This window comes from Schistocerca cancellata, unplaced genomic scaffold, assembly GCF_023864275.1.
Source record: "Schistocerca cancellata isolate TAMUIC-IGC-003103 unplaced genomic scaffold, iqSchCanc2.1 HiC_scaffold_864, whole genome shotgun sequence".
In the NCBI taxonomy this organism is placed as follows: domain Eukaryota; kingdom Metazoa; phylum Arthropoda; class Insecta; order Orthoptera; family Acrididae; genus Schistocerca; species Schistocerca cancellata.
The window spans coordinates 2,501-10,000 of NW_026046874.1; the positions used below are offsets into that span (position 1 = coordinate 2,501).

At 55.1% G+C, this 7,500-nt stretch overlaps 3 non-coding genes across 3 annotated transcripts in view; all 3 read right to left on the minus strand.

The window, feature by feature from the left end:
* The window catches only part of LOC126147470 (large subunit ribosomal RNA), a 3,924-nt gene extending 2,483 nt beyond the window's left edge, over positions 1–1,441 (minus strand). The window contains exon 1 of the ribosomal RNA XR_007530313.1: positions 1–1,441. This exon is cut by the window's left edge and continues 2,483 nt beyond it. This is a non-coding gene — a ribosomal RNA (large subunit ribosomal RNA).
* Positions 1,442–1,628: 187 nt separating this feature from the next.
* On the minus strand, positions 1,629–1,783 carry LOC126147463 (5.8S ribosomal RNA). The gene has a single exon (XR_007530306.1). It is a non-coding gene; the product is annotated as a 5.8S ribosomal RNA (ribosomal RNA).
* A 353-nt stretch (positions 1,784–2,136) lies between these two features.
* Positions 2,137–4,045, minus strand: LOC126147474 (small subunit ribosomal RNA). The gene has a single exon (XR_007530317.1). It is a non-coding gene; the product is annotated as a small subunit ribosomal RNA (ribosomal RNA).
* Positions 4,046–7,500: the final 3,455 nt, after the last annotated feature.

Below are 7,500 nucleotides of genomic sequence, written 5' to 3' on the forward strand. Positions count from 1 at the left end.
CCGATCCGAGTCGTTTGCTCGCGGCTTCAGCATATCAAGCAAGCCGGAGATCTCACCCATTTAAAGTTTGAGAATAGGTTGAGGTCGTTTCGGCCCCAAGGCCTCTAATCATTCGCTTTACCGGATGAGACTCGTACGAGCACCAGCTATCCTGAGGGAAACTTCGGAGGGAACCAGCTACTAGATGGTTCGATTAGTCTTTCGCCCCTATACCCAGCTCCGACGATCGATTTGCACGTCAGAATCGCTACGGACCTCCATCAGGGTTTCCCCTGACTTCGTCCTGGCCAGGCATAGTTCACCATCTTTCGGGTCCCAACGTGTACGCTCTAGGTGCGCCTCACCTCGCAATGAGGACGAGACGCCCCGGGAGTGCGGAGGCCGCCGCCCCGTGAAGGGCGGGGAAGCCCCATCCTCCCTCGGCCCGCGCAAGGCGAGACCTTCACTTTCATTACGCCTTTAGGTTTCGTACAGCCCAATGACTCGCGCACATGTTAGACTCCTTGGTCCGTGTTTCAAGACGGGTCGTGAAATTGTCCAAAGCTGAAGCGCCGCTGACGGGAGCGATTATTCCGCCCGAGAGCATCCCGAGCCAACAGCGGCGCGGGTCCGGGGCCGGGCCAGGTAGGTCCGTCATCCGGGAAGAACCGCGCGCGCTTGCCGGGAGCCCGAGCGCCCAAAGGGGCGAATCGACTCCTCCAGATATACCGCCGAGCAGCCAGCCAGGACACCGGGGCTCTGCCCAACAGACGCGAACCGAGGCCCGCGGAAGGACAGGCTGCGCACCCGGGCCGTAGGCCGGCACCCAGCGGGTCGCGACGTCCTACTAGGGGAGAAGTGCGGCCCACCGCACACCGGAACGGCCCCACCCCGCGGCGAGTGGAAAGGCAACCGGACACGACCCCGCCGCGGATTGCTCCGCGCGGGCGGCGGCCCCATCTGCCGAGGGCGGGAGCCAGTGGCCGGATGGGCGTGAATCTCACCCGTTCGACCTTTCGGACTTCTCACGTTTACCCCAGAACGGTTTCACGTACTTTTGAACTCTCTCTTCAAAGTTCTTTTCAACTTTCCTCACGGTACTTGTTCGCTATCGGTCTCGTGGTCATATTTAGTCTCAGATGGAGTTTACCACCCACTTGGAGCTGCACTCTCAAGCAACCCGACTCGAAGGAGAGGTCCCGCCGACGCTCGCACCGGCCGCTACGGGCCTGGCACCCTCTACGGGCCGTGCCTCATTCAAGTTGGACTTGGGCTCGGCGCGAGGCGTCGGGGTAGTGGACCCTCCCAAACACCACATGCCACGACAGGCGGCAGCCTGCGGGTTCGGTGCTGGACTCTTCCCTGTTCGCTCGCCGCTACTGGGGGAATCCTTGTTAGTTTCTTTTCCTCCGCTTAGTAATATGCTTAAATTCAGCGGGTAGTCTCGCCTGCTCTGAGGTCGTTGTACGAGGTGTCGCACGCCACACCGCCAGCCGGCTGTGCACGCTACCGAGAAAGTACCGGTATGCGAACCGCCAGGCGACGGGCGCGCATCGCACGTTTAAGGAGACGCGGCCGGCCCCACAGGCGGCCACGACACTCCAGGTCTCCGAAGCGGGACAAACGCCGCGCGCTTCAGTATACGTAGCCGACCCTCAGCCAGACGTGGCCCGGGAACGGAATCCATGGACCGCAATGTGCGTTCGAAACGTCGATGTTCATGTGTCCTGCAGTTCACATGTCGACGCGCAATTTGCTGCGTTCTTCATCGACCCACGAGCCGAGTGATCCACCGTCCTGGGTGATCTTTTTCATTTAGTTTCCACTGTCTCTTTCAAGACAGTTGCATAGGCGGGACTGAGGCGTTTGACGGCCCCTGTTCCAGCGTTCCTGTGTCCAACGGCCTCACGGCCGATGGGCGTCGTACGGCTCCACACCGGAGCGGACAGGCACTCGGGCGAAAGTCATTCAAAACCGGCGCCAGGCGCCAGGTGCCGCAGGCCAGCCGCTCCAGAGCTTCAGCGCTCGTACCACACAACATTTTTCCGTTAGTTTTGAGAGGCACGCGTGGTTCCGCACGCGGCGCACGGCTGCTGCCGTACAGGTAGCGTGTTGCGCGACACGACACGCACATCGAAAGACATGCAGTCTAGTCGGTAATGATCCTTCCGCAGGTTCACCTACGGAAACCTTGTTACGACTTTTACTTCCTCTAAATGATCAAGTTTGGTCATCTTTCCGGTAGCATCGGCAACGACAGAGTCGATGCCGCGTACCAGTCCGAAGACCTCACTAAATCATTCAATCGGTAGTAGCGACGGGCGGTGTGTACAAAGGGCAGGGACGTAATCAACGCGAGCTTATGACTCGCGCTTACTGGGAATTCCTCGTTCATGGGGAACAATTGCAAGCCCCAATCCCTAGCACGAAGGAGGTTCAGCGGGTTACCCCGACCTTTCGGCCTAGGAAGACACGCTGATTCCTTCAGTGTAGCGCGCGTGCGGCCCAGAACATCTAAGGGCATCACAGACCTGTTATTGCTCAATCTCGTGCGGCTAGAAGCCGCCTGTCCCTCTAAGAAGAAAAGTAATCGCTGACAGCACGAAGGATGTCACGCGACTAGTTAGCAGGCTAGAGTCTCGTTCGTTATCGGAATTAACCAGACAAATCGCTCCACCAACTAAGAACGGCCATGCACCACCACCCACCGAATCAAGAAAGAGCTATCAATCTGTCAATCCTTCCGGTGTCCGGGCCTGGTGAGGTTTCCCGTGTTGAGTCAAATTAAGCCGCAGGCTCCACTCCTGGTGGTGCCCTTCCGTCAATTCCTTTAAGTTTCAGCTTTGCAACCATACTTCCCCCGGAACCCAAAAGCTTTGGTTTCCCGGAGGCTGCCCGCCGAGTCATCGGAGGAACTGCGGCGGATCGCTGGCTGGCATCGTTTATGGTTAGAACTAGGGCGGTATCTGATCGCCTTCGAACCTCTAACTTTCGTTCTTGATTAATGAAAACATACTTGGCAAATGCTTTCGCTTCTGTTCGTCTTGCGACGATCCAAGAATTTCACCTCTAACGTCGCAATACGAATGCCCCCGCCTGTCCCTATTAATCATTACCTCGGGTTCCGAAAACCAACAAAATAGAACCGAGGTCCTATTCCATTATTCCATGCACACAGTATTCAGGCGGGCTTGCCTGCTTTAAGCACTCTAATTTGTTCAAAGTAAACGTGCCGGCCCACCCAGACACTCAATAAAGAGCACCTTGGTAGGATTTCAACGGGGTCCGCCTCGGGACGCACGAACACGCACGAGGCGGTCGCACGCCTTCGGCTCGCCCCACCGGCAGGACGTCCCACGATACATGCCAGTTAAACACCGACGGGCGGTGAACCAACAGCGTGGGACACAAATCCAACTACGAGCTTTTTAACCGCAACAACTTTAATATACGCTATTGGAGCTGGAATTACCGCGGCTGCTGGCACCAGACTTGCCCTCCAATAGATACTCGTTAAAGGATTTAAAGTGTACTCATTCCGATTACGGGGCCTCGGATGAGTCCCGTATCGTTATTTTTCGTCACTACCTCCCCGTGCCGGGAGTGGGTAATTTGCGCGCCTGCTGCCTTCCTTGGATGTGGTAGCCGTTTCTCAGGCTCCCTCTCCGGAATCGAACCCTGATTCCCCGTTACCCGTTACAACCATGGTAGGCGCAGAACCTACCATCGACAGTTGATAAGGCAGACATTTGAAAGATGCGTCGCCGGTACGAGGACCGTGCGATCAGCCCAAAGTTATTCAGAGTCACCAAGGCAAACGGACCGGACGAGCCGACCGATTGGTTTTGATCTAATAAAAGCGTCCCTTCCATCTCTGGTCGGGACTCTGTTTGCATGTATTAGCTCTAGAATTACCACAGTTATCCAAGTAACGTGGGTACGATCTAAGGAACCATAACTGATTTAATGAGCCATTCGCGGTTTCACCTTAATGCGGCTTGTACTGAGACATGCATGGCTTAATCTTTGAGACAAGCATATGACTACTGGCAGGATCAACCAGGGAGCTGCGTCAACTAGAGCTGAGCAGCCGGCCGCCCGGGAGTGTGTCCCAGGGGCCCGCGCGAACACGCAAGCGTCCGCTCAATTATTCTGCAAACAGGAGGAGGCTGAGCTCCCCTGCACAATACACCTCGAAACCCTCTCAGGTCCCGGCGGCGCGCAGCGCCGTCCTAAGTACTTGGTCGGGTTCGAGAGAGGCGCAATCGCCCGGAGTTAGGCGAGTAGACGCTTTAGGTGCGACCACCCGTGCTCCCAACTGAGCTTGCCGCTGCCGACAGAGGCCCGGGAGCGTGCTGTCGTGGCATTGCCGGCGGGAGACAACACGCGCCACCTACGGTGACCGGCAGCTCCAACGCCAGCGCCACAGAAGGGCAAAGGCCCCACGTGGGTGCCGAAGCGAACTCTCCCAGCACAGCGCACGTGCCAACACGTCTGCACAACTGCGATACAAACCACCAGCGAGAACCGCTGGGGCGACCGAGCAGCAGACGGCGTCGCGGCGCCGAGTGCCGGGCGGCGGCGCATCCTCAACGCACACAGTCCTCAATCGGACCAGCACACTGCAGATGTCCACCGCGCTTCGCACCGGGCCGGCGAGGACCCACTTTGGCTGCACGGCGCCGCGCGCAGGGTGCCCCGGCGCGCAGCTGCGCCGCCTGCCGCGTCCGTCGGCCGGCGCGCCTGCCACTGGGCGCCCCCACCAGCCGGCTGTAGCGCGTGCGCCCACGCACCGCGCGGCCAGCACGCCGGGCGGCCCCCCCTCACCGGCCGGGGACAGTCCCACCCACCCACAGCCGCGTATCGCTTCACACCCAGATTCACATTCACGTTCGTTGGTATGGTGGGGACCGCTTCGTAGCTGTACCGATCGTTGCCCTCACAGATGTACCTCCAGCAAGGACAACCGCACCACAACGGGTTACCAGTTGTTCATTTGCGTAACGTCACCAGTAAACGTACACGTCCATCCCCGTTTGCAAAGTCAACTATTATTGCATGCCTGCCTGTCAGGTGTCAAGACACACTACATCCGCTCACATCCACGCAACAAAATGTGCCCGACTAGAGGGCACGTGGAAGGTGCCCCCGTACGTATGCGATGTCCATTGCGCGACCAACTGTCAACCGGCCTCTGTAGCATGTCGCAGATGTGGAACGCGGGGCACCGTGCTATCACATTGTGTGAGAAGAGACTACTACGTCTGCATACACGCGCCACTACATGAACAGACGGCTCATGCTGATCGCCATCCACTGCGTCCATTACTCCCACACGTCTCTATGGCGTACCACACTGCAATGCAGCTGTTATGGGGAGATGACACGTAGCTGTGTACACAACATTCTGAGCGGGTTGCGGTTGGACAATACATTAATGTAACGTGTCATATGCCAATTACAGAGCAGGGTAAGGCACAACTTGGGTTAGGTTAAGGCACAACTTGGGTTAGGTTAAGGCACAACTTGGGTTAGGTTAAGGCACAACTTGGGTTAGGTTAAGGCACAACTTGGGTTAGGTTAAGGCACAACTTGGGTTAGGTTAAGGCACAACTTGGGTTAGGTTAAGGCACAACTTGGGTTAGGTTAAGGCACAACTTGGGTTAGGTTAAGGCACAACTTGGGTTAGGTTAAGGCACAACTTGGGTTAGGTTAAGGCACAACTTGGGTTAGGTTAAGGCACAACTTGGGTTAGGTTAAGGCACAACTTGGGTTAGGTTAAGGCACAACGTGGGTTAGGTTAAGGCACAACGTGGGTTAGGTTAAGGCACAACGTGGGTTAGGTTAAGGCACAATGTGGGTTAGGTTAAGGCACAATGTGGGTTAGGTTAAGGCACAATGTGGGGGTAGATTGCGGTACAAATTGCATTACATTGCGGTGCAAATTGCATTACATTGCGGTGCAAATTGCATTACATTGCGGTGCAAATTGAGTTACATTGCGGTGCAAATTGAGTTACATTGCGGTGCAAATTGAGTTACATTGCGGTGCAAATTGAGTTACATTGCGGTGCAAATTGAGTTACATTGCGGTGCAAATTGAGTTACATTGCGGTGCAAATTGAGTTACATTGCGGTGCAAATTGAGTTACATTGCGGTGCAAATTGAGTTACATTGCGGTGCAAATTGAGTTACATTGCGGTGCAAATTGAGTTACATTGCGGTGCAAATTGCGTTACATTGCGGTGCAAATTGCGTTACATTGCGGTGCAAATTGCGTTACATTGCGGTGCAAATTGCGTTACATTGCGGTGCAAATTGCGTTACATTGCGGTGCAAATTGCGTTACATTGCGGTGCAAATTGAGGTAGGTTAAGGTGCAACACAGGTTAGGTTAAGGTGCAACATAGGTTAGGTTAAGGTGCAAGATGGGTTAGGTTAAGGTGCAAGATGGGTTAGGTTAAGGTGCAAGATGGGTTAGGTTAAGGTGCAAGATGGGTTAGGTTAAGGTGACATAGGTTAGGTTAAGGTGACATAGGTTAGGTTAAGGTGACATAGGTTAGGTTAAGGTGACATAGGTTAGGTTAAGGTGACATAGGTTAGGTTAAGGTGACATAGGTTAGGTTAAGGTGACATAGGTTAGGTTAAGGTGACATAGGTTAGGTTAAGGTACAAACTGGGTTGTGTTATGGTACACATTGCGTTGTAGTACAGTACACGTTAGGTTTGGGTACGGTACACAATGTGGTATGGGATGGCGTGTTGTGGGGGGGAGGGGGGGGGGGAGGTTCGTTGATATCGACCGTAGGACGTGGATGCCCGAGGCAGCGTCAGTGTGTCAAAGGAGTTATGTCACGTCGGGATGCGCTTTTCGCCAGTGAGAGGGGGCGAGCCGTGTCTGTGGTTGCGGCAGACCTGTGTGTTTCATTCCTGCCAGTGTGTTTGTGCTGTAAGACGAGGCAGTGTGGTGGTGATGGGTGCACCCCTGTGTAGGACATGTGTGGGTGTTGGTGGCTTCTCTGAGCAATTGTGGTTGTCGGACGAGTGGGGTATTCTGTTTTATGATTGGACCTCCCGGTCTGGTTATCATAGCGTAGTTGGTGTACTGTGGCGGATAGGATGCACCGGACGTTGGTCCATGCTGGTGCTTAGTAGTTGTATCTGTGTCTGTTACAGGCAGAGAGTAGTGTGTGATAGAGTGTGTGGCTGACGTGTGGTTCATTTTGTGTGTACGGACGTTCAGCATGTATAGGGGCATTTGCGTATATAATCTATCATAATCTATCTATGTGGGCCTGCATAGTTTACTGAGCAGTGCTGTGAGGTGACTGAACTACGAGTGACGTACTGATTTACAGCGGAATGATTGCCTTGTACCAAAGATGGAGTATCGGCTCTACGACAGCGTTGGCACCGCAGGAAATGGTCTCGTAAAACGGCCCTCCCACCGTCATCGTTGTGAGGGGTAGGGACCGCCTATATTCTGAGAGGAGCCCTGTTTGCCACTGGGCGTGGGGTCT